The sequence below is a fragment of the Mus musculus genome, chromosome 13 (genome assembly GCF_000001635.26).
Source record: "Mus musculus strain C57BL/6J chromosome 13, GRCm38.p6 C57BL/6J".
In the NCBI taxonomy this organism is placed as follows: Eukaryota; Metazoa; Chordata; class Mammalia; order Rodentia; family Muridae; genus Mus; species Mus musculus.
Genome location: NC_000079.6, coordinates 3,474,294 through 3,501,393, shown reverse-complemented (window position 1 = coordinate 3,501,393; position 27,100 = coordinate 3,474,294). Strand labels below are relative to the sequence as shown.

Genomic DNA, 27,100 nt, shown 5'->3' with positions numbered 1-27,100 from the left:
CAGAGTTGCGATTTGCCTTTAATGTGAAGGAGGCCTTGCTTTCACTGTGCAGCAGCTTTCAGGGGTTTTAATCTCAAAGTGGCTGATAAATTTAAGGTAAGTGGCAGGCGCTTGGCCTGGTTTCCAGGCTTGGCTTTGCTGCACTTAAAAAAGAAAGGATTACTGGAGACACACAGACAACAGACATCACCGGCGGCTCCCACATTCCAAGCATTTTAACACAGATTACGTTGGCATGATTCTACTGTTTGCTGAAATCTCCTAGGTGTTGCATATTCCCTTTCCTTGCCTTGGTTACCCAAGATGGTTTCCTCAGGTCAAGACCTCCCTATGCCCAAACAGCTTTCAGGGCGGAGAGGGGAAGAGAGAAGCAGGGGGTCAGAAGAAAATAGGCCACTTCAGTCAGCAGGTAATTGACCAGTGAACTTCCTGCCACAGGCGTAGGTCCATCCAGATAGGGACTATTTTACATGCATGCCTGAGGGAAGGAAATAGATAATTTCTTTAGCAAGGACAAACTTAATTCAGCTAGGAATGCCCAGAGGATTAACGGAGTGATTGGGAGTTATTTCACCCTCAGGTTTTATGAGCACGAGCCTCACATATGTTAATTGTTTTTATCCAGTGACCTCCTTTTCTGAACACTTTCACACAGCATCCTCGAAGGGGCCGATATTAAGTCTATTAGAATAGACCCCCTTACTGCTGTCTTGTGTTCTTTGAAAAGTGAATTTTCTTAACCCATATAAAATATGACCTAAGTTAAGTAAATATATTTTGCTACACACACACTCACACTCACACACTCACACACACACACACACACACACACACACACACACACTCACACACTCACACACACACACACACACACACACACACACACACACACACACACACACACACTCGTTTCTGCACACTTGGTCTGTATCATACCTTTATGGGAAGTTGTAATTTAAGCTTCATTTTCTCAAGTTTTTCAGGTACTTTGCCCTTGGTGTGTTCTAGAATGCCTCTTTTTAAGTCATATACACAAAACATTTTTCCTCTTAAAAATTTTATCAAAATTATAAAAAATATTAATACAGGTTGTAAGTAATATTTTTACCAATTAAACTTTTCAAAAGCAGTTTATAAACTGCTAAGCTAGGTGCCTCCAGAAACGCCATTTTTAACATTCCATAGACTGACATCCACACGTTTCACTTGAGAACGGCACAGCCTTAAAATTAAGTGATTTATATTAACAATATGTATCTGTTTTTGTCAGGATCAGTTTCTGAGCTTGCAGAACCAATTGGCTTAGGTAACTGACCGAGGCTATTATGCACACGTATTGCCATGTAGGTGTGGCCTTTAAAAATAACATGTCACTCTTCACCGACTGAACAAATGAATGCATAACATGACGTAGATAGCAGCCTTCGCTGCTGCTGCCTCCGTCTTGTCAAGATGCGCCCTCTACGGCTTCAGGAGCTCATTCCCCGCCCCTTAAGATTGCTTTACAATATCAAGTGTATAGTGGTGAGCCTTGTATGAGTTCATACATGTCACATACATGTATGCAGGAGTCCACTGGGGTACCAGATCCCCTGGTGATGGAGTTACAGGCAGTTTTTGTTAGCATTCTGACTAAGCTCCACCCAACAGTTACCTGACAATGGCTAGGTAGGCCTGACCCACTATAAAAGGGGATGCTTGCCACCCCCCTTCTCTTCTTGCACTTCTCTTGCTCCCTCGTTCTTCCCTTCCCCCCTCTATCCCCATTTCCTTCCTCTACTCCCACATCCTCTTCTCTCTCTCTCTTTCACACACACACACACACACACACACACACACACTTGTAACTCTATCAAACTAGAGGTATATTGTAAAGTTACATCTAGTCTTGACACAAAATTAGAGGTTGGCACAAACTCATCTAGCCATTGAAACGAGTTTATAATGTTGAATATTTAATATGTATGTCCATGCAAATAATTTAAGATACAAGTAGGTATAAGTAGGTAGTAGACATAAAGTTAAATCAATTTGCCAAGTCTAAAATAATTGAATTGTCTGAGAACAAAGTTAAGGTTCATGGGTCTTGACGCTGTTCTATAAAATCTAGAGAAAACATTCATTCAACTGGAAACATCGGGCAGATTCAGAATCTGGGACGATATCAGAAGAATGTCATAATATAGACCTTTACTACCTGCAAGCCACAATGAAGGGGTTACTTATCCAGCCTCGTTATCTGAATCTCTCCTGGAGTGACTTTATCTGTGACCTCTCATCTTCTTCCTGAAGAATTTCAGCTACCGTGTATTTGCTCTCTCACTTGAAAATTGAGTGTGACTATGTAACTGTGTGACCCACCTTCCCTGCCTGACGTGTGTGTGTGTGTGTGTGTGTGTGTGTGTGTGTATGTGTGTGTGAAAAGCAGTCTCTGGAGTTGGAATTGGGGTCATACTTCAGTTGGTAGAGTACTTGCCTAGCATGCACAACACCTGGGGTTCCATCCTCTGTACCACATATTCTGGGTTAGGTGATATATGCCTGTAATCCCAGAACTTGGGAGGGACAGGCAGGAGGAACCTAAATGTAAGGTCTTTTACTGCTACATAGCAAGTGAGAAGAGGCCTGCCTGGGATACACGAATCTCTCTGTGTCTAGGATCAGTAAGTAAGTAAGCTGGCCAATGCTGGTGCCTGCCGCCTTTAATTCTGGTACTCAAAAGACAGAGGCAGGCAAATATCTGAGTTCAGGTTAGCCTGGCCTAAAAAGTGAGTTCCAGGACAGCCAGGGCTACACAGGGAGACCCTGTCTTAGAAAAACCACTACCACCCCCACCCTCACCTCCACCTCCATAACAATAACAACAACAACAACAACAACTGAAGACAAAAATCAATAGTAAATAAAAGCATTATGTGCCATTTTCATCATTGACCTTTTAACCACACATACACACAAAAACTGGCTTAAAGATATACTTCTGTTCATTGATGCAAAAATACTTGAAGGCAGATTTTATATTTACTCAGCCTCACCTTTGCCCGAGTAAATGTCCATCACTTCACCAATCACTCTCCCAATGGTTTGTGTTTGTGTTTTGGTGCAAACCATTCAGGTCTCTAAAGGGAGAAAGGAGACTCTCAGCCACTTTCTCTGATCACGGCACATCAGATCAATGAATAAGACACAAGAAGTCAGACACGATGTTCTCACTCATACAAGGACACAAAACCTTACCTTCACAACACATTGTGGAACAACAGCCACTAGAGGTTGCAAAGACCAGGCAGACAGGTCGAGGGTGGCTGTATGCAGACACTGCAGGGCAGTTCCCAGAGGAACAAGCTGTGTTATCCTGCAGGTTGGCAGTGACTGCAGATCACAATGCTTCCTGGTGTGGTCATAAAGATCCAGAGGAGAGGAGCTGCAGCTTCCTGACACAAGAAACATCACACGCTTCAGGACCTGGGACTGACAGTTTTGCTTTGATCATTGTATGTTACCTACACATATTGAATTACCATCCTGTACCCCAGAGATATGTATGTTTATATGCCAATAAACATTTGTTTAAAGTGTGCTTGTTACTTATCTAGATCTGAATGCAGGGTGCCATGTATTGTTAGACTAGTGCAAAAAGATTAGGAATGTTTATCTTCTTATTGAAAATTCCTTATTTCCATTATTATTATTATTATTATTATTATTATTATTATTATTATAGTTTTTCGAGACAGGGTTTCTCTGTATAGCTCTGGCTTTCCTGGAACTCAGTTTGTAGACCAGGCTAGCCTCGAACTCAGAAACCCGCCTGCCTCTGCCTCCCAAGTGCTGGGCTTTATTAAAGGCGTGTGCCACCATCTCCTGGCGCTCATTTCCATTATTATACTCCAAATGTATGTCACCTTTTCCATGGCCACTACTAGCTGTAATGAGACCATCGGCTAAATATGTCCTTCCTGTTGCTTTTCAAACAGGTTTTTCCCATCCTGTCCTTGTGGACTGATGTTTTTCAAGTCCAGATTTAGGCCTTCCTTTAGTTTCTATTAAAAATCATCCCATTTGAATCAGGTCGTCATTAATGCCTTAGGTTTTAAAGGTCAGAATTCACCACCTAATGTATATATGATCTGTCTAGAATTCTTGATTCTTTGACAAGTTCATACCTGTATATACTAAGTTTTGATCATTTTACCCCCATTATCCTCTCTGATACCAACTCTCTGTTTTTATCTCTCTCCCTGCCTCTCTCTGGTTCCCATTGACTTTAATAAGGATTTCTTGCATGAGCATGGAGTGGAAATTATTTACTGTGCATGTACTGCTTATCAGGGTCTATGCTACTCATGAAAATGATATCTGATATCCCTTCACAAGTCTCATGGTTTCAATAGTAAGCAAACTGACCAGATAGAAATGAGGACGGTACCCTGTGGCTTACTTTCAGATAGAGTGGATTGATTTCAACTAGGCATTCGACCATGGGGAACTGTGATGAGTCTGTTAAAATTCCTTCATGTCCTCATAATCAGCTTGGCATCCTTGCTGCCAGCTGGCCTGGCATGCACAGCTTGTGATATGAACTATCTCACAGAACATCCTCCCTTGACAAGCCTATTCTATGTTGGAGGAAGACCCTGTAAGCATGAATGAGCAGACATACTGTGACTTGTTGCCACTGTAATGGACTATGGTTTCCTCACAATTTGAGCGTTATCTGCACTCTAGTCTGATCTCCCCATATACTAGGTTTATTAAGAAACCTAATCATAGATTTATCCTTTAGACATTACTCAATGGACTTTGAGTATCCTCAAATTAAACAGCCAATATCCGAGCCCATTATCAGCCTTCTCCTAGCATCTTCGTATTGATGCACCCCATAGTTGCCCCAGAGTGAATGCTATTTAGCACTGCAGTGGGTAATACAACCAGCTCCAATCTTAGTGGCCTTGGACCAAATGCATTGATACTATCAGAAAAGGAGAAAGTATTACATATGCACAGACATGCGGGCACACACACACACACACACACACACACACACACACACACACACAAACGCGCACACGCATTCCATTCCCTCAATTTTCTTTATTTTAAGAAATTCGTTACTCTCTGGAAGCTTCCTCTTTGAGAAAACTTTGAAGACACACACCGAATCTGGATATTTTCTAAGGCATCGACTTTCTTCCTCCTCATTGCCTAGTCCCTGTGGATGACAGGCTCCAAGGGCAGACCCTGGACTCCAAGGCTGACTCTACACCCATTGCTCTATGCATTCTGTACAGTCTTAGAAAGTTATTTTTAATGCAGCATGCCAGAGTGGTATGTTGAAAGATCCATAGTAACTAGTTAACAGTAACAGTGGGACCTGCCAAGTAGAAGTTCCATAAATCAGTCATAAAAACAGTTACAAAACCGGGCCCAACATCGTGTGCATGAGGGAGCGTCTTTAGAGAAGCCCAGCTTAAGCATTTTTATGGGATCAGTTTGGATTTTCCCAGGAGTGAAAAACTCTCATGGCAAAGATATTTTTAAAGGGGGGGGGGAACAGAGTTAGAAAGAGGCTTTCTGGTACTTTATTCTGATGGCAGACTTTCTCCTGAGTCATCAGGAGACTCAGGGAAGTCAAGGCAAAGAAATGACGAACACATCAGATGCCATTTTTCATGGCTGTTGATGTGTTCGTCATCATTTCGAAATCATTTCGCACTGCCACAGCCCATGTTCAGACCTTAATAACTTGGTATACTGAAAACCTCATGGCTGATCTATCATCTCTCAAACCTCCCAAATTCACCACAGTAAAAACAGCCCAGTGGGATTTTGAACATCTAATCCTTTGAGTGAGAATTTTACAATGAGCTGCCAAGTGCTACCAAACCATATAAAAGCTGCAAGTTTGATACTCTAGGGGCTTTCTCCTGCTGTAAACCTACAGCACTTGCAGGGAGCTGGAGACTTTATTTAGATTTGAATCATGCCTTGGGAATTGTAAGGGCTTGTTTATCAGGCAATGGCTGTATTGCCAACAAATGCTAACACTGTACCAGTCATTTTTGAAGTGTGCTAATGTGTCTGATGTTGGCATGGTTCCGGGAATCTGACCCTTGTCTAACACTTGCACGGCAAGAGCTTTATCCTCTGATCCATCTTTAGAGTTCTCAAAGCTTCGATACTTTTACAAAGTATAAATTATTTTTAAACCCAAAGGAAGAGTGCCAGCCTGGCTGGCTGTCCACTTGAATATTTAGGTGAAGGACAGGGGACAGCGGTTACATTGGAGCAGACTTGCTAGTGAAAGGGAGATGAGAACACATTGTAGCATTTGTTGTCTCCAAATCGAGACCGAGGGTGACGTGGCAGATGAAGGGGAGGGGTATTTCAGTCAGGAGCGATTTTGGACATGATTAAGTGCCAGTGGGAGGTAGACAGGGAGAGGAACAATGTCAGAGTGTGGTCTTGAAGAAGGTTTGAGAGGCCAGGGACCGGAATTGCTGTGGTGTGGTTTAGGGATCTACCTTTGTATACTCAGAGAGGACAGCCTCAAGCTTAACTCAGCACCCTCAGGCAAATATTTTCTGAACTCAGTACCATGTAGGAAATTAAAGGGGAACATGCTTATTTGTACTTTATCTCAGTGGAGGAATGAAACCTTGAACTACATACTAGTAACAGTGAAGGCTTTATGTCATAAGAGGAGGGTGTCGAGCAGGTATTTGAGACCTTCAATGGTGGAAGAAGAAAATTCTAGCCTTGGAGGTGGAACAACAATGACGATGATGATGAAGCTCTTCATTGTTGAGTAGACACTATCAGGTGGGATTTGAGAGCTTCATAGACAGCAAGGTCTAGAAACACTGGGGTGAAGATCATGTTTCCAAACTGTATTCTACAGTACTTAGGGATTCTGTGAGAAATAGAAATATAGATTGATTTCTGATAAGAAAAAAAAAAAAAAAAAAAAGAACAACAACCTTGTCCATAACTTAGTAGCAAATGCTGACATTTAAAAATGGCAAAATACAATGACTTACTTTGAAAGCATGTAGGGTACTTTTAACCGTTGGAAAAAACTAAAACCAAAAAACAAAAACGACTTTCAACTTCGTTGAGTGTCCTGGGGTTCTGCTAGCTATTTTTTTTTAGTAGATATTTTCATTTACATTTCAAGTGCTATCCTGAAAGTTCCCTATACTGTCCCCCCACCCTGGTCCCCAATCCACCTACTCCTGCTTCCTGGCCCTGGCCTTCTCCTGTACTGGGGCATATGATCTTCACAAGACCAAGGGCCTCTCCTCCCATTGATGTCCTACTAAGCCATCATCTGCTGCGTATGCAGCTAGAGACACAAGCTCTGGGGTGGTGGTGGTACTGGTTAGTTCATATTGTTGTTCCTCCTATAGGGTTGCAGAACCCTTTAACTCCTTGGGTACTTTCTCTAGCTCCTTTATTGTTGGCCTTGTGTTCCATATATGACTGTGGGCATTCACTTCTGTATTTGCCAGGCACTGGCATAGACTCACAAGAGACAGCTATATCAGGCTCCTGTCAGCAAAATCTTGCTGGCATATGCAATAGTGTCTGGGTTTGGTGGTTGTTTATGGGATGGATCCCCAAGTGGGGCAGTTTCTGGATGGTCCTTCCTTCCATCTCAGCTCTGAATTTTCTCTCTGTAACTCTTTCTATGGGTATTTTATGTCAACTTGGCACATGTCATTGAAGAAGGAATATCAATCAATAATCCCCAACCCATTGCCACACAACAGCCTGTGGGCAGGCTCATGGGGCATTTTATTGAGTGATGTGGCTAGCCCACAGAGAGCCAGTTCTCACCCTGGGCAGGTGATCTTGAATGGTATAGGAAAGTATACTGGTTAAGTCATGTGGAACAAGCCAGTAAACAGTGTTCTTTCATAGCCTTTGCCTCAGTTCCTGCTTCCAGGTTCCTGCCTTGAACTCCTGCCCTCACTTCCTTTCATGATGGATTGTGATTGAGACATATAACCTGAAACAAACCCTTCCCTCCACAATCTGCTTTTTTCCTGGTGTTTTATCACAATAGCAACCTTAAGACAATGATTGACCTACCAGGGGCCATATCCTTAAATGAAACAAACTCAATCTAACAGGCACCATCAACTACCAGAAGCACCTCAGGTAGGGATGGAATTTTTTGCCCACCTCCCCTCTCCATTCTGAGAGTTTATCTAGCTTGGGATTTTATAGGCTTTTGTCATGTCATAATAAATCTGTGAGTTTATATTTGCGACTGTCTTGTTGAGTCTAGAAAATACTATATCCTTATAGAGATAGTTCCTTATAGTGGTCTCAGTAATAGTATCAGATATGGATTCCCTCTTTTGGAGCAGGCTTTAAGTCTAAACAGAAACTGGTTGGTCACTGCCATGACATTCATGCCATCATTACATTGGTGGGTATGTATTGCCAGACTGGTTGCTAATGCAACTTACAGCATCCACAACTGAGTAAGCCTGGTTTCTATTATTCTTTAGCACCATGAAAACTAGACAGTAGGGATGAAAACTTTAGGCAAGAACCAACTTGTTTCTCCATGTCTATGTATGTGGTGTCTTCAGCAATAGTGTCTTACCATTTTACCATCAAGTCCTGGGTAATAAGAGCAATGACAACACACACACACACACACACACACACACACACACACACGAATGCACACTCTATCTATCTATCTATCTATCTATCTATCTATCTATCTATCTATCTCTATCTCTGTATGTACAATTTATTAGAGAGGCTTAAAGTCTCTAGTCTGTCTAGTCTGATACGATAGTCCAAGAATCCAATAATTGTTTGATCCATGGGGCTGGATGTCTCAGCTGGTCTTCAGTCTACATTGGAATCCTGAAGAAGTGGCTTCTAATACCAGTGAAGGAATGCCTCAGCAGCAGAATGGGTGAATTTGTCAGTCAGAGTGAAGGGAAGCAGGCAAAAACAAGGGCTTTTTTCTCTGTTCTTTTATATACATTGTCTCTAGAAGGTGTGGCCCATATTTAGAGTGGATCTTCTGATCCAGGTCAAATGATCCAGATTTAAGGTGGGTCTTTCCATCTTGAATGATCCAATCAAGAACGATCCCTCCATTGGTTTGGACCCCAATGGATTGGGTTTTAGTATTTCCATATGTAGTGAAGTTTATGACCAAGAATAGCCATCACTGGGGTGTTCTAGGAGAATGAAGAAAAAAGTGAAACAGGAGCTGGTTAGATGGCTCAACCAGTAAAGTGCTAGCCCCACACGCAAGAGGGCCTGACTTCAATTCCCAAGAACCTATATGAAATGCCAGGTATGGTGGCATATGCTTGAAATATCAGGACTAAGTGATCTGTGAGACTCTCTGGCCAGCTATTCTAGCCTCATTGGTGAGCTTGACGTCTTAGCATGAGACCCTATATAAAAATAAAGAAAGATGACTCCTAAGAATGATGACCTCTGGCCCCTACTTAAATGTACGCTCATACATGTACATGTGCCCACAGACATGCATATGCACACACAGAACATAGAAAGCAACACTTTCCTTGCTCCTCCACTACTCACATCCTGTATTTCAGCTTTCCTTTTCCTTCTCTGGGGTGTGCATATGAGCGCTAGTGTGTGTGTGTGTGTGTGTGTGTGTGTGTGTGTACATGCACGCACACCACATCCAAACATTCATGTATTCAGCAGTGTACAAATTGGTACAAAATCATATTTTTAAACACAGTTGTATTTTATACAAAATTACAGAGCCACTTTAATGCTTTGAGTATTTGTTATAGTCAAGTTGTGTTTACGTAAGTTTTACTATTCATGTCCTTGGATAAACAGATCATTGTTGAGACTTTATGAAGTTGTAGACCAATGAAATCTAGCCTCTTTGAAATGTTGGGGCACACAGCATCAAATGGGAGACTGGAACAGCAAACACTGCTTTTCAAGAAATGCCCATGCAGCTCTGGCCAGCTCTCTGCTTTCCTCTGTCTGGCCTGAGTTTCCGTGGCACTCAGCCTCACACTAGGCTCCTGTTTTATTTAGGGCCATCCGTCCAAGAGGTCCTTGGTCCTGTGAAGGCTTGATAAAAGCCCCAGTGAAGGGGAACTGAGGGCAGCGAGGTGGGAGTGAGTGGGTGGGTGGAGAAACACCCTCATACAAGTGGGGAACTGGAGGATGGGATAGGGGGTTGCCAGGGGTGGAGGTGCGGGCGAACCGGGAAAGGGGATAATTATTTGAAATGTAAATAAAGCAAATATCCAATAAAGAAAAAAGAATTGAAGCTCATATATCTAACTTAAAATCTTAAAATACAAATTCTCCTTGTTACTTACTATTTCCCCACTAAGTATTAGAAAGTTAAACCATAAGCATATTTGTTTGAACAAAGGATAATTCTTGCCCAAACTAAAGACATGAACATTTTTTTTTCTTTTCTTGTTTTTCATCTTTTTTAAAAATAGGGTCTAAATTGCCTACTTCTTAAATGCCCTTCTACTGACATTTATCAATTACTGAAATTACAAGCATACACAGGCATATCCACTGGTGCTCTTTAACTTTCTCTACAAGATTAATTAGAACCTATCATCTCTAACATAGGAGTGGTCATTTAGATAATATGTGAATAATATATATTCATATACGAATATATATATGAATATATATATATTCATAAAATGAACAATACATTTTCCTCGAGTCTCTGCTTCTGGTTCTAAATTTGCTTTTTATATAAGCCATTTTCTAAGACATTAAACCCAATACCCGAACATATAGAATTGAAGTCCTGTATTCAGCCACAAACCAGCTAGCCTACTACTATTCCGGATGGTATGATGTAAGAATCAAGTATGCAGTATTAGCTCAGTAAAATTTTTTACAAGAAAAATGACAGTACTTGAACAATTAATGCAAAAAATATGTATTTAGATGCTATAAATATCCAAAGTCAAATATATGGACACAGGCATACAAATGCAGTTTCTATGGCAAATGGTATACTAGATTCACATCCTGTCTACTCTACATGTTTTTTTAAGTAATATTAACAAGTACAAAATTTGTTTAAGTGACATTAGTAAAACAATTCATTTATCTTCATAGAGATATATGAGTAACAATATCCAAAACTGGATTACATTAGTAATTCACTCTTTCAAATGTCTGTCTACAGCGTTAGTCTAACTACACTTCCAACTCCAGACTGAGGGTCAGACTACGGCCCTACCAGATATTGTCTTAAGGTCCTCATCCTAGTGCAAACTTGACTTCTTGGTAATGATGGTTTGACTACATAGAAAAATCATACAAGATATATGCAAAAACAATTGAACAAAATCCCCACCCATTTCTCAGACTCTGGCTGAATCTTTCATGCAGTATGACAGCCAATTCTGAGCACACCCAACTCACGTGAAAGAACACAAACTGGAAACAATAAAAAGAAAGCCTATTTAGTCCCAAATCAGAGGAAGCCTGCCTGTTAGGATAAAGGATAGAGGAGGAAGCGAAGATCCACTTAAATATATTTAAGGGCAGGGAGATCTGTGATTTCGAGGGTAGCCTGGTCTACAAAAAAAAAAAAAAAAAAAAGGATGACTGGCAAGAAATACACCATTAACAATACATATTCTATGCTTCTACAGCAGACTAGATAAATGCACATTTGGAAAACAGCTGTGTAAGAAATATAGTAAGAAGCCGGGGAGAGGTGGCGCATGCCTTTAATCCCAGCACTTGGGAGGCAGAGACAGGCGGTTTTCTGAGTTGGAGGCCAGCCTGGTCTACAGAGTGAGTTCCAGGAAAGCCAGGGCTACACAGAGAAACCCTGTCTCAAAAAACAAAAACAAAAGAAATATAGTAAGACACACATTTAAATAACTAACATTATTTAGATTTGTATTAAAAGTCAGACCCCACACGCAGGCCATCATGTACTTAGGTGATGCCATGTGAACCTTCTTTCTATTTTAATTGGTCAATAAAAAGTTAGAGCCTAGGATTGGGTACTGGAGGGGAAAGGTTGGACCAGAGGCTCAAAAGGGGGTGGCTGGTAGAGGAAAAAACAGAAAGAAAGAAGAGGGGAGGAGGAAGCCATATGGACCAGAACCTCGTGTCCAGGAGAAACCATAAGTAATAAGGAGTCATAGTGTTGGGAAATAAGTTAGTAGTGTATTAGATTTGCCCAATTGTCAGGAGCCATAATGGGACAAGCTAATAACTAGCAGGTGATCATTCTGAAACGGCCTGCTTCAGATTATTATATAATCTGTGGCAGGTGCGTCCTTATTAATCAAGGCTGTAGGGATTCATTTTAGAAAAGATCCTGTTGTGTCCGGCCAGCGGCTCACATGTCTGGGTTTTAGTCTGGAAAGGCATCTTGGAAACCTGGAAGAGAAGAGGGAGCTAGGCAGGCGAGAGAAAGATGTAGCTAAGACAAACTTCTGATCAAAGCTCAATTTTACTATTTCTGACACTCAGTTATAAAGGAGGGGAAGGGGCCCGATTCCCGCCAAATCATCTTGGAGTAAGGTTACAGGTGAACACGTGATGGCTCCGGAACAGCTAGAAGGCAGGCAGTGGGAGTGGCAGGACGATAGGGTGGCAAGCTCTGCCCCATGCTCTCTAATACTGAAACCTGAGCAAACAGGTTTCAGGCTGTGGAGGGGAGGTTACATCTCCTCCCTGTTGTTAATATAAAAAAGAAAAGGCTGGGCTGAGGCATAAAATTTATTTATGCTCTATAGTTCTGCCTAAATTTTAGGGCCTAATGAAGAAACTTGTCTCAGTGGGATTTCTTAATTTTTCTTATGGTATACTGTATCTGGATAAGACTGTCCTTTCTGTCCTAATAAACAAGTAGCAGATTAGCCCTGAGCTATAGGCTCTGACTTTATAATGCTAATTAGTACTGAATAGGTAACTTCCTAGTTGAATTTTAAGTAGTCAGCTACAGGGCGGAAAGGCACTATATTATGAATAACATTGAAGGAGAGTAAGTGGATATTCCTCTGCATTCTTGGATGACAGGCAGGGAGGAGGGGATGACGACCAGGTCCTTAGTACAAGGCCAATTGGCTTTTTAGGGTGGGAGGCTGTGAAGGGCTTGCCCTTCTAACAGTACGGTCTCCAACCTCTCTCCCCCCCTATTAATTAAGTATAATAAGGCCACACTTAACTGAGGTGATCAAATGATTTTCTCATCCGTAGATGAGTGGGCTTTAACCTTGGCTTGGGGGAAATCATTTTTCTTAAGGATCGGTTGTAACTAGAAAGCTTGAAAAGTTATTAAGAGTCACATGTGCATAATTTATTAACTAGAAATAAGAGCATTTATTTGTCGCAAATTATTAAGTAAAAGTCCTCAAGAATTAACACTATTATGTGGAAACAAGTAATAACTGAGGACACTAAAAAGAAAGAATTATACATGCACAATTTTTAAGAATACTAAAACATTATCTTAAACCATAACTGTTATGAATATATAAAGAACAAGGTTATATATCCAATCTATTTTATATGGACGATCTATAGACTGTCTGAGATATAAATTTATCCTGGCATTGTTTTAAAATGTCCAGGCAATTAGGACAATTTAATAAATGTCTAAAAACCGTCTTCTTAAAAGGACAGCATTTTTTTCTATGAGTTATATATGCATAAGCAATTGCAAATTTGAGAATTAATAGTATCTGAGGGACGGACAATCTTAAGCAATTGTGAGCTCTGAGATATAGCATTGACTATCAATATACAAATTAAGGATTGATTGTTCAGTATTTTAAAACACCATCTACAGCACACAACTAGATTATTTGTGCTGAAACAGGGGGAAACTGTGTGTCTCAAGGCCCCGCCCCACAGCAGCCAGCAGCTAGCTGGGCTCACATGGGCCAAGGATCGGCTGGAAGGATCAGAAAAATGACTTTACAATGTTTTTTCTGGCCAAGGAATTGTCTTGGGCACAGCTAATATTTAATTGCCAATGAATATAGTTAACAACAACTATAAAAGCTTTCTTTATTTTTTGTAAAACCTTTTGTAGTAAACTAAAACCCTAAGTAATAAAAGGATATTGTCTCTGAATCTTTTGGGTGAGAGCAAAGATTTAAAGTAAACTTCCCTTGAGAAGCATTAGTTAATAAAACATTTTTCACTTAGGAAAAAATATACATTGAAAGATTAAAAAATTTTGGCTTCTTGTATAGAAGCAGAAATGATAAAAAATTTTTACATAATGTAGATCAATATTTAGCCATATTAGAGGCAAAATATTTAGGTTATTACAAACTCACTAGAGGCCAAACCTTTACAATCATTAAGATGCAAAGGAGAGAGAAAAAGAAACAAACCTTCGGATTTAAAATAACTATATAAAAGGTAGGCAAACCAGACTGTAATGCCTTGATAAATTTTACGGTCTGATTGACTCTTTACAAACTATGAACTTGAACTTCATTAAAACAGCATCTGGCTAGATCTGTAAAGAATTATTAAGTTTCTTTTGCAACATTAACTTTGGGAAAGTAAAGCCTAATTTTAAAACAATTTATTACTCATAGAATTAATATTAGAAGCATTTCTATCATATTACGAAGCCTGGCTGCCAATTAATACCTATGAATACATGTAAGCTTTAATGCTTTAATAAAGAGACATTGCTTTAACTCTTATCTTAAATTCTACTTTCTAGGATAGGAACCACATTAATTATTATCTTAACTAGAAATATCTTTAGAGACCCAGCCTCTCGGCCTGCCTTATGCCATGTGTTGGAAAGACATTAAACTTGAGTTATCAATTTTAAGACTAACCATCTGTAGCAATGTAACAATTATTAATCTTAACCCATAACTTATGACCTGATAGTGAAAACACGCAGAGCACATTACCAATAAAAAAACCAAATGAAGCAGTTACATTTAGACCAATCAGAGAATATTAATTTTTCTAGCTACAATCATGGAATAAAAAGCACTTTATCATTTGCCAAACATATTAATCACGATTGTAGAGAACCCTCCAGGAAAAAAACATTCATCAGCTTTTTTTACCCCGAAACTGAGAGGCTGTAGACTCGCCCTTTTTTCCTATAACAGTTTTTTCAGCAGGGGCCCTCCTGCCATGTGTCTGTTTCCTGGTTGTAGCACGTGGCAGCTCTCGGCTTTGCAGATAAAGTTTTTTATTTTTTTTGCCATCTTTATTATCCAACATAAAACATAGAACATTCATTCATACAGACTGGACACAAACATACATGAATTGAACATGTGAACAGATTGGTGCTGAAAGTATAACATAAAAACAAAATTCTAGGCCTTTAGGCCCAGGCTTGGGAATGTGACCTCTGTGACTTAATGCTCCAAGGTATGCTAATCATAAAACAGATAGTGACATTCCTCTACCCACCTGCTTCCTGGGTTCAAAGAGTGTTCATTCAAAGAAAGTCACCCTGACCATTGGCGGAACCCACTATGCAAATGTGCTATTGTTAGGGCCTCTTAGAAACTGTCTTGAGAGATAACCTGCAAAATTTCCAGGTATTCCTTGTGACTCTTGTGAGTTTGCACTTCCTTGGGACTCTTAACTGGTATCTTTGTATTTTCCAACAACGCCCTCCCCACTTCCTTGAGTTGTGGTTTCTTCCTTTAAATACCCCCTTTCCCAGCAACTCAGGACGCGAAAGTCCTCTACCCCTGTGTGGTGTATGACCGTGGGCCTGAGAGCGCTCTTGAATAAAAATCCTCTTGCAGTTTGCAGCAAGACCGTTTCTTGTGAGTGGTTTGGGGTGTCGCCTCTCCTGAGTCAGAACGTGGGGGAGTCCTCATGTTGTGGGTCTTTCAGTGCACCAGACATTAGACAAGACACAAAAGGGGCAGAGTATTTCTGCTGTAAAGCCCAGAGAGAACAAAGCATGGCACTCCGGAAATTTCTCTCTGCTTTTTGGGACATTTTCCTCCCGCATGATGCAGTCCGCCTTATTATTAATTTCCTTTTAATAAACCCTTTCTTTTCTCACGCCTAAAAATGTAGCTTCTGGGAGCTATGGCTAACCGCCTGTTACGTTCCTAGCTCCTGAGATGCCTCACTGCTGAACCTAAGCGAATTAGCGCTCAGGTTAAACGCTGTTTCAGCTTAGCCCATACTGACCTTCTCTGGTATGAATTTCCTTTAATTATTTTCTTCTTCTATGGAGCTCCAAACCAGCAGTGTTTCTTCCAAATGTCCTCTGCTGTTTTTCAGCCCCACGTTAGGTGCCAGATGTTTGTCCGGCCAGCGGCTCACATGTGTGGGTTTTAGTCTGGAAAGGCATCTTGGAAACCTGGAAGAGAAGAGGGAGCTAGGTGGGCAAGAAAGATGTAGCTAAGACAAAATTCTGATCAAAGCTCAATTTTACTATTTCTAACACTCAGTTATAAAGGCGGGGAAGGGGCCCGATTCCCGCCAAATCATCTTGGAGTAAGGTTGCAGGTGAGCACATGATGGCTCCGGAACAGCTAGAAGGCAGGCAGTGGGAGTGGCAGGACGATAGGGTGGCAAGCTCTGTCCCATGCTCTCTAATACTGAAACCTGAACAAACAGGTTTCAGGCTGGGGAGGGGAGGCTACAAGATTCCTGCTATTAATATGCTTTTCCTGTTATTATTAAACATATGTGTGTGTGTATATATACATATATATATATATATATATATATATATATATATATATATATATATATATAAACAATCACTAATAGCACACACCTTTAGAGCAGATCTCTGTCTTGTAATTATTCTATATAGATAAATAGATTACTTAAGTCTTTATGATGTTTCTATAAGAATCCCTAAAATTATATCAGTGAACATTAAGCTCATTAATAATGGGACTGCTATTAGGTCCTTTATGATAGTAAAACTGGGATGAGAACTCTGCCAGTCTCCCAAGTGTCACCAGTTAATTGCTCTTAGATAGTAACCAGACTTTCTCTGCATATATGCTTGTAAATATTCACTGTTGTAAACTTCTATTTCAATTTATGATTTAATTTGTTTCTGTGAACTTGTGATGAACTTTGTAACATGTGATCATGTATTCTGAAAGATGTATAAGTACTGAGGACAAAGAGATGAGTGTGATCGAGAGAGAAGAATTTATTCCTTTTTCCCACTTAGAAGAATTTTTCCGCCCCCCGACCCCCAGAATCTTTCTGCTTTTCCCCTTAGATAGCTTTCATAGGAAACTTTTTACAACTTAGTAATAAATGCTGTAATCACTTCTCTAAGTGTCTTCTCTTCCTATGACTTCCTACTAGTAGGATGAAAGTTTGTGCCCAACAGTTCCTGCTGAGATAGAACAAAGGCTGCATTGCTTAATCCTCCTCTGTTAAGCTACAGGTGTTAATCACCTAAGCCAGCAGTCTTTTACCCTCAGAAAGAGCAAAACAGTTTTTAGGACCTTTTAGAAGTTATCATCAGCATTTCAGTACAATTAGAGAGCTAGAAATACTTTAAAGAGCCCTTCAGACTTTAAAGCCATCACCAGAGTCCTACCCTGTGACTCCACCACTACCCTGCGACCTGGCTGGGAGGCTCCCAGAATCCAATCTAGATTATGACTTATAATTAAAATATTTAGATTGTGTGTCATTTATATGTGCTACTAAGGTTGGAAATTTTAGCAACAAATTGGCACACCTTATGTCCAGCTTAAAACCGAACTAAACTGAGATGAAAATCCACCCCTCACCTCCCCAGTATAAACAACTAGGGCTTCACTCTAAAGCTGCATCAGGGTGGAATTTAAACATGTAATGAGTCTAAGGGGTCTACAGAGAGCTGACTGAGAGGTTCCTTCCCCAAACCCTAAGCAAACCTAGGCCCCAGCCCTGAGCTGGGACACAAGGTTTCACCAATGTCACAACACAGTTGGGGTTCCCTGGGCCTGAGAGAAAATTCAAGGACCCAAAATCACGGCTGCCTGAGAAGCAGCCTTCAAAACTGAAAAAACAGCAACTATCTTTCCAAAGCTTTCTCACAGACACAACCAGCTGATCTGGCATCTCAGCCCAGACTCACTTCTGTCTTTGGTTTACACAGCTCGATTCTCCACATCTACCTTTCCTTATCTCATGCCTGTCATGCTTGCATGTGTGTTTCTTCTCCCACAATGTCCATGTTTAAATCTATATTAAACACTTTATGAACTACAGTTCTGGGATCTAGAAAAATGCTTCCCAGGTTAAAAGAACTTGGGGTGCAATCATGAGGCCTGGAATCCAAATCCCAGCATCCTGCAAACACCCGTAACTACAGCTTCCAGGAATTAGACAACATCTTCTATGAAATAATTTTCATTATTTCTACATTGAAAAACTGCCATTAATTTGGAGGAACATATACATACAAATATATAGCAAAAATGCAAAACTTTGTCCTTTTTAAATGTAGTTCACAAAAGAGTTAGGATCTTGGTCATGAATCAAAGGAAAGGAAATGAAAATCCAGGTTCCTTTTGTACCTTGTAACCCAACCAAGTACTATTATCTCTACAAATCTGTTTCTTGTTGAGTGTGCCAAAGTTCTATGGTACTTTTGATATTCAAAGGGAAACCACTTAACAAAGAGTCTTGGAACATAGCACATACATAGTAATTATCAATTATTATTTAATTTTGGAACAAAAGTTAAAGACAAGTAGTGTTTCATGTTCATTTTTAAGTGTCAGGCACAAGGCTTAGACACTTATGGCTTAAAGTTGAGACTGAAATATCAAAGGAATTACAAAAAGCCATTTTGCCAAGAACAAACCTAAGTAAAAATACCTAGTATTGTTGAAATATAATTGCCATAGGCAGAATCATAAGTTTGTAAGAATAACTTGATGCATTACCTCAAAGTTTTTATTATTACAAGTATATGGTTTTGGTTACATAAATGATAAAGGAAAAAAATAACATTAAAAAAAGAGAGCAAAGGTAGGTATGTAGAATATTACTAGGTTGCTTTACACTCCAACTTGAGAACCAAAATACAATATGTAGGGAAAACTCCTTGTACAAAAATGATAGAAACCATCACACTAAAGATGATAAAACACCTCTCCTCCCTGAACACTTCAAAAAACAGACTTCCCTGAGATCTTTGAGTTTTCCTGGCTGGAAACAAGAAGCCCCAGTAACTTCTTTCATCACCACAATCGTATTTCCAGTAGAACATCAAAGCAAAACCTAGGAAAGCCACTCTGGTGGCTTTCTCGCTCTCAGCACTTTATTTTTATTTTATTCTATACATACAGAGAAACTATTTAGAAAGTTAAATAAATAAATTTTGGTAGGCAACAATATTTCACTTACAAAACAAATATAAAAATGAATTCTATTTTATCTTATGACAACAATAAAAAATGTTGTCAGAAGACAGGCAATGGTAACACACCTTTAATCCCAGCACTCTGGAAACAGAAGTAGTTAGGCAGATCACATGACTTAGAAACCAGCCTGATATATAGGCTACTCAGAAAAAGCCAGGGTTTCACAGAAAAACCCTGCATAAAAAAAAGACAGAGAGAGAGAGAGAGAGAGAGAGAGAGAGAGAGAGAGAGAGAGAGAGAGAGAGAAGAAGAAGAAGGAGGAGGAGGAGGAGGAGGAGGAGGAGGAGGAGGAGGAGGAGGAGGAAAAAGAGAACGGAGAGGGAGAAGAAATAAAATTTTTAGACGTTTGGGTTGGTTGGGTAGTTGTTTTCTAAGTGTTAGGAAGATGCTCAATAAATGAAGTACCTGCTCTGCAAGCATGAGGACCTAAGTTCAGATTCTTATCCACATAAAATCTGGTGCAGTGCTGCACATTTCTTTCTAACTCCAACACTTTGTCTCACAAGAGACAGATCCTAGGAGCCAATCAGTGCAGCCAAAATAGCAAGCTCCAGGTACAGTGAAAAATTTTGACTCAAAATTAAGGTAACGAGCAACTGGAAGATATCAGACATAGACATCTGACCTCTACACAAAGCTTGGGAAACTCAGACCTGTGTTCTTTAACATGTATTAACTCAATAACTCATTGTAATGCTATGAAGTAGGTAATACTATAGTCATCATATACAGCTGAATAAAATGAAGCACCAGAAGTCATTAACCGTTCCAGGGTCATGCAATCAGTAAATGGGAGCAGGCGGAATCTGGACTGAAGATACCAAATATCCAAATCAACTACAGCATTTATTTAGTTAGCAATTTTTACAAAGAGCCTACTAGGTACAAGGCACAATTCTAAGTACTAGGGATAAAATTATGAATAAATCTAATGCGATCTCTACCTGTAGTTAGAAAGAGAGGGCCAAAAAGTCCAATGGGAATAACTAACAAGTGAAAAGTATATCTAATAATAAATACAAATGAGAAAAAGAAAAAATATGTAATTTAATACCAAACAAAAGAGTCAAACAACAGGAAAAGAGAGACTTGCTTCTATTTTAGGAACCAGAAGTTCTCACAAGTAAAGAACAGCAATTGAAGACAAGAGCAACTACCACCAACCAGAAGTCACTACATCTATCTGCCTGGGTAACATCCTGAAGCCCAATAGTGAGAGTCATGGGATAAAGCTTAGGTTAAGTTGGCGGCTGCCTGGTGGCAGGGAGAAGGAGCTTAGATTCAATTCTGTATGTAACCCAGAGCGTTTCGAGGATTCTGAGCACAAAAAGTGCAATCCAAGTTCTTTTTCAAAAGACCATTCTTATTCTTATGTGAGGACCAGCAAGCAAATTAAGGGCACCAGTGAGGGCACTAATCCAACAATCTAAGGAAGATAACACTAGAACTTAAGACTTGAATCTGTGCATGGTTTACAAGGAGATGAGATACTAAAGGAACCTACTACTTGTTTCTGAATTATCATTCTTCTCATACTCTTAAGTTGTGTTCAAGGAAATTTAAATTTTAAAAATCTACTAATATCTACATTGATGTTTCAGTTGACACTGTTCTTACTAGAAAAGAAGTGAAAAGTATTTTTGGTTGTTTGTTTTTCAATATTCTGTTCCCCTATGATTTATTTTAGTTTTTATTTGTGATGGGGTCTAACTATGCAAGCTCTAACTGGTCTGCACCTCACTATGTAGATCAGGTTGGCTTCAAACTATCAGAGATCCTCCTGCCTCTGCCCCCTAGTGCTGAGATTAACCAAGCCCAGTTTATACTATGATTTACAGTCTTTTATATTCTAATAAAACACTAAGAATCATACCAGCCTTCAGGATCTGTTCACTTGTAGATAGCAGGTACCTAAGGTTTCCCGTGATTAGTCTTCTTCTCATTGTATTCTTCTCTCTAGCATACCAGGCCCTATTTAGTACATAGCTACAAGAGTATGCCACAGAAAACACTTACCTAGTACCTGTAGATGCACAGTCGTGTTAAATGCCTTTCACTTAAGAACTAGTTCATTAGTCGGCTCCAAAACTGGAAAATGATGTCTTCAAACTATGAATGAAAAGCTCAAAGTCATACAACCAGCAGAGACATAATTCAAACCCATATCTAAGTCTTTGATCTTTCCACTTCAAAAGCTATTGAAGGGTGTATGTTTGACTCTATAGGTATATGTCGTCATTGGAACTTATTAGCAGTGATTGGTTGTTGAGAAGTTTTTTCTCACTATTTAGAATGTTAGTTTTCAATTGGGATGAAAGGAATGAAGTTACATATTTAAGCACATTAGCTTTGAAAATTTGTATTTTTCTACCTGAGAATCATAGAAATTAATCTTTAAGGTGAATCCCACCTTTTAAAAAGTGAACAAATATGCATTAATTACCATACAAAGGAGTAAAGTTTCAAGACAATATACAAAACGAGGTACATACTGACCTAAAAGACACAAAAAAAGAAAACAAGAGTAATTCAGGAAAAATGGCAAATAACTAGGCTAAGCAGTAAGCTGAGTGCACTCTAGTAGACTGAATTCTTGGATGGAGGGCTTCATTCAGGTAACCTTCCAAGTGTCCAGGACAGGCCGCACAGGAAGGGCAGATTCTAGCAGTATTTCCCTGGGCAAAGCCCAGTCAGTGTGAGATAACAGACTCAAACATTTAGAAAGCCCATCGAGGTAACGTTAAACTGAGCTAATGTGCACTCCATAGGAACTAGATTAAGGTATGTCTTATTCTACGCAAAGGAGGAACACGCATTCTCCAGGCAAAAACTAAGAGTTATTACATACTCCTTAAAAGTTACAAATCCTTTATATTATGTGTCCCTATTTTTATCTACATACCATTCTACATTATACCTGGTCGAAAGAAAGCAGTAAAATCCTAGACATGTTTTGTAAACAATAAAGGAACTTCTTACAGGATGGTCTGAGCTTTCCAAACCAGCCCCAGGAAGAAAGTGCTTCCAAACTGAGAGAAGTGCCCCTCTCTGTCTACCCGGACTGCTATTTTAACAGCACTCAGAAGTGTGAACAGAGCACCTACACGTGAGGAGAGGTGCCCTGCATATAAAGGAAAAGTAACGAGGAAAAAGAAGCGAGGAAAACATTGCCTTGGGATACTGACTCCGAATGTCTGAGAACAAGGCAGAGGCAGAAACCGGTGCACCTGGGATGAGCAGCGAGAGGAAGCTGGAGAACCGCATCCCGGTGGTGGTGGTGGTGGTGGGGGGGGGGGGGGGGGCTGGGCAGGCGCCCCTGCCATGATCTGCAAAAGCTGGAGGAGCAGATGCTGGAAGGCGCAGGGAATGAATGGCCCGAGATGCACCGGCGCTGGAGGAAGGAATGAGTTGTGATGCCGAAGGCTGGGCTCACAGCCAGATCCGTGGGCTCACAGGTCGGTGAACCATGCAGTGCAGGTAGTCGAGTCAGGGTGGCCATGCTGAGGCGGAAGTGGAGGGGTGGGGGGCGGCGGTCGTTCGGCGACCTTAGGCTCAAGGGCGGCGTGGCGGACCGAGGCCTCCAAGGTCAGCACCATTCCCCGACCCGCCGGCCCGGGGGTCGCTTACCTTCCGCGCCGTATCGAGACACCATATCTGGGCCTCACCTGCGCTATTCTGTGCCCACGCCTCGGCCGGGAGGAACGCCGGAGAAGTTAGCCAGTTAGCAGGCCTCCCAGATGCACCATGTTGCATCCCTCGCTCCCCAAGTCCCGGTACCAGATTCGCGCTTCCAGGATGGCTCCGCCCCACTCCTCGCCTCCGCCACGCCCCTCTAGTGCACGCCCAGCCCCCATCCTACTCCTGAGCGGGCTGTGAGCTGCTCACAGTTAGTAGGCACCATGCAAGAGGGTTGCAAGGGCAGAGGGCAAGGTGACCCAGTCCTGGTCCTCCTGCCCAGTTGCGGGTGGCATAGCCTTGGTGGTACATTGCAGGCTGGCAAAAGAGGCCTCTGTGGTATCCAATCTGAGACTCCATTGTTATTACAATAGTCTATTGTTGGAATGCTCAAACAGGAAGCCAAACAACTTCTCTCCCGAAGTACAACAGTTTCGTTCCTCCACCTTAGACATTTGAAAAGAGTTTGCAAACAAATAATCAGTACTCTTTTCAAAACTGGCTTTGCAAACCTGAGGTTTTTCTCCCAGAAAGACAGGAGATAGATATTCAAATAAAATCGCTCTCATTCTCCCTTTCTCACTCTCCTTCATAAATTCAACTTCAGTCTATCCCTAGAAAGCTACATGTTTCTCTGGACCCACAACTGAAAACATAGGTAGGGCTTAGTTTCAGGAGTTACAGACAGCTCTTAGGCACACCACCAGCAGGTCATGACCTGAAATACCACTGCGAAGAAACAAAGAAAGGAAGAAACTGAAGATCTGGGAGAATGTTATTTGACAAATTATCTCTACACAGCAGTTATTTCCACTAAGAAAACTGACAAAACTTTGCTTTTGAGATTGAAAAATGCATATGTTCCAACACAGTTCACAAAATTCATTGTAACCCAATAATTAGTCATAGCATGCATCCTGTCCATCACTCACTATAACTCATCCTTTGTGCCAATGGACAAACACACTGATTTCCTGTGTTCAAAACACGTTTAGTATGGTGAGAGAGGCAACAGCTGCAGGATAATTTCAGAGCTACCATCTGAGGGTATAATCCTTGAGGGGCATAGCTATACCATGTCAAGAAAGTAATAATCCAGGCTGAATAATTAGTTCTGTTAGGTAGGGAAACACCAGAGCAGCATGTACATGGGCAGAGAATGGAGGCCAGGGAACATCCTAGGAACTGTGAAGCATGAAGCAGAGAGTGAGGTAGGCTGCAGGGACCAGTGTATCCAGACAAAGGAAGCTTAGGAGGCAAAGGGAGGGTGGGAGAATGAAGGTCATTCAACTGTGAAGCATGAAGCAGAGAGTGACTTAGGCTGCAAAGATCAGTGTATCCAGACAAAGGAAGCTTGGGAGGCAAAAGGAGGGTGGGAGAATAAGGTCCTGCAAAGTTTGGAGACCTGTTTTGACTCTGCTACTGGGTAAGAAATCAATGAAAGGGCTAAACAATAAAAGTAACTTTAGAAATTCACTCTGGCTGCAGCCATGAGATATAATAAAATGGAGGACAAAGTCATTTTAAAGGAGAAGTTTAAATAGATGAAAGTTCAGAGCAGAGATGGTTCATCTCTGTACATATTGAAGCCATCAGTTATTAGGGCTGGCTGGAAGGCTTAGTGGGTCAAGTATTTGCTACACAACCGTGAGCAACTGAACTCAGATCTGTAACAACCACATAAATGCAGCCTGTAATCCCAGCTCTCATGAAGTAGAAACAGGATTTCCAGAGAAGCCGAACAATCAAATTGCTAAATAAGTGAACTCTAGGACAGGAGACAGTGACTCAAGAAGTCATTTTGATGACATCAAGTCAGAAGTATGAATATCATCCAACGTGCTAAATTCTAATACAGTGATTACCCTACTAACTGGGGTTCACAAACGCCTTCTGTTATTAGCAATAATGGCTCAATAATTTTTTAAATATTATCCATGAGCCAAAATAAATATATAACTCTGTTATTACAACTAAATAAGGCCTCGTAACTTAAGTATTTATAAATTAACAGGTTGGTAACTCAACAGGCAAAAAATAAATATACTCAGCCGGGCGTGGTGGCGCACGCCTTTAATCCCAGCACTCGGGAGGCAGAGGCAGGTGGATTTCTGAGTTTGAAGCCAGCCTGGTCTACAGCATGAGTTCCAGGACAGCCAGGGCTATACAGAGAAACCCTGCCTTGAAAAACCAAAATAAATAAATAAATAAATAAAATACTTAACTCAAAAACAAGACTAAGATATGTATTTAGTAATGGGATATCTGTAGCCCCTGGTCAATGTACCACTTCTCAAACTTAGGACCTTAGAACGATATCACTATTGTTTCCAGCTCTACATGGGCAGGAAACTGTCAGGCACACTGCTCTACACTATTCTATCATAGTGAAAAGGATATGTTCCTCACTACAAGTGGTCTTACCTAGTTGAGTGGTGGCAGCCAGATATTTTCCTTACTGAAGTATAAAATATATTTTCCTCTATATTGGCCATAAGTTGACAATGCTTTGACCAACCTTATGTTCTCACCAACAACTTGTCATCTAATATTTCAGCCTCTAATGATAATCTTGTTTTCAATCAACTATTTTACTGAGCTGCAAATGATACTTTTCTAGTTACACATTCCTTTTGTGGTTGTTGGCTGCTATTCCTCTTTAATGAAATTTCATAGTAGAGCACACTTTTAATGTCAGCACTCCGAAAGCAGATTGTTGTAGAAATTTTTAATCCCGAACCGGGCTTCTAACCCACCTACAAACCTTTAGCTTCTTGATAAAATAAACACACAGCCTTTATATTTACAATAAGACTCAAACAGCACAAAAGCTGGGATGATACCTAACCTCTTTGTTATTAGAAAATACTTCCTATTGATAACACCAATTATTACTTACTATTTGTTCAGTTTCATCTGGGCTGCTCTTAACTCTAATTTGTCAGCCCTCAGAACTATGTGATTATCCCTCACCTAACCCATGGCAGCTTCTTCTTCTCCCTCATGTACCACTTTCTTCTCCTCATGGTTTACCTTGGACCCCAAATCTGGGAAGCCCGAACCCACCTGTGTCTCTTCTGCTCAACTATTGGCTGTTCACATCTTTATTTATCAATCAGAAATAACTTGGGGGCAGGGTCACAGGTCTCTGTGCTGACTCCAGGGCTTAGGGGCCTACACTTAGCAATTCAATGGACAGAAAGACCAAACTTCCTATTCAAATATAAATTGAATACAATTACAGCAGTTATGAAAATTATAGTCACACGATCTTTTAATACTGAAATAACCTTAAATGCCATATTCTGTGGATCTCTGATGCTTTTGAAGCTATCTACATATAGCATAACTGAATTATTAAACAATTGTTTTTCACTATTTACTATTTGAATAACCTTGAAAACATGTTATTATAATTAACTAAATGAGAATCTGATGTGACCATGAGTTTGACTGTTTATCCTAAACAGTTTGCAATAACTGCTATTAAAAGGACTGGGATAGGGCTGGGCGGTGATGGCACACACCTTTAATCCCAGCACTTGGGAGACAGAGGCAGGCATATTTCTGAGTTCGAGGCCAGCCTGGAATACAAAGTGAGTTCCAGGACAGTCAGGGCTATACAGAGAAACCCTGTCTCGAAAAAGCAAACAAACAAACAAAATAATAATAAATAAAAGGACTGGGATTAAACCTTTTATTCTTAAATCATTTGCCTATCTAAGTACCTATCTAAGGTAACAAAATTAATTTAAATTTTGTATCAGTATACAAAGATTTATACCAATGAAACCTTAAACCTATATCAATATTTAAATTCTTTACCAATGTAAGAAAAATATAACTTCAATTCTGCACCAAAATATAAAGGTTTCTACCAATGTAAGATTATGACTGTAAAATGTTTTGTTTAAGAGTAAATTTAATCATCTATCCCTTTATGTGTAATTTCTTTTACTATTACTCTATGCCCCTTCTTTCTTTTCAACCCCCTTCCCTCTTCATAAGAAAGAAGGTTAGAAGCCAGGTGTGGTGGTGCACGCCTTTAA

The 27,100-nt window shown here is 40.4% G+C and overlaps 1 long non-coding RNA gene across 2 annotated transcripts; it reads right to left on the bottom strand.

The window, feature by feature from the left end:
- Positions 1–23,162, bottom strand: 2810429I04Rik (RIKEN cDNA 2810429I04 gene). Of its 2 annotated transcripts, NR_045363.2 has the most exons (7): positions 23,042–23,162; positions 21,820–21,872; positions 21,393–21,485; positions 16,174–16,345; positions 3,238–3,434; positions 3,036–3,119; positions 1–478 (listed from the first exon to the last, which is right to left on the bottom strand). It is a non-coding gene; the product is annotated as an RIKEN cDNA 2810429I04 gene (long non-coding RNA). The 2 variants fall into 2 exon arrangements; NR_015522.2 differs by lacking the exons at positions 1–478; positions 3,036–3,119; positions 3,238–3,434 and adding exons at positions 6,673–6,913; positions 8,912–9,212.
- Between the last annotated feature and the right edge of the window lie 3,938 nt (positions 23,163–27,100).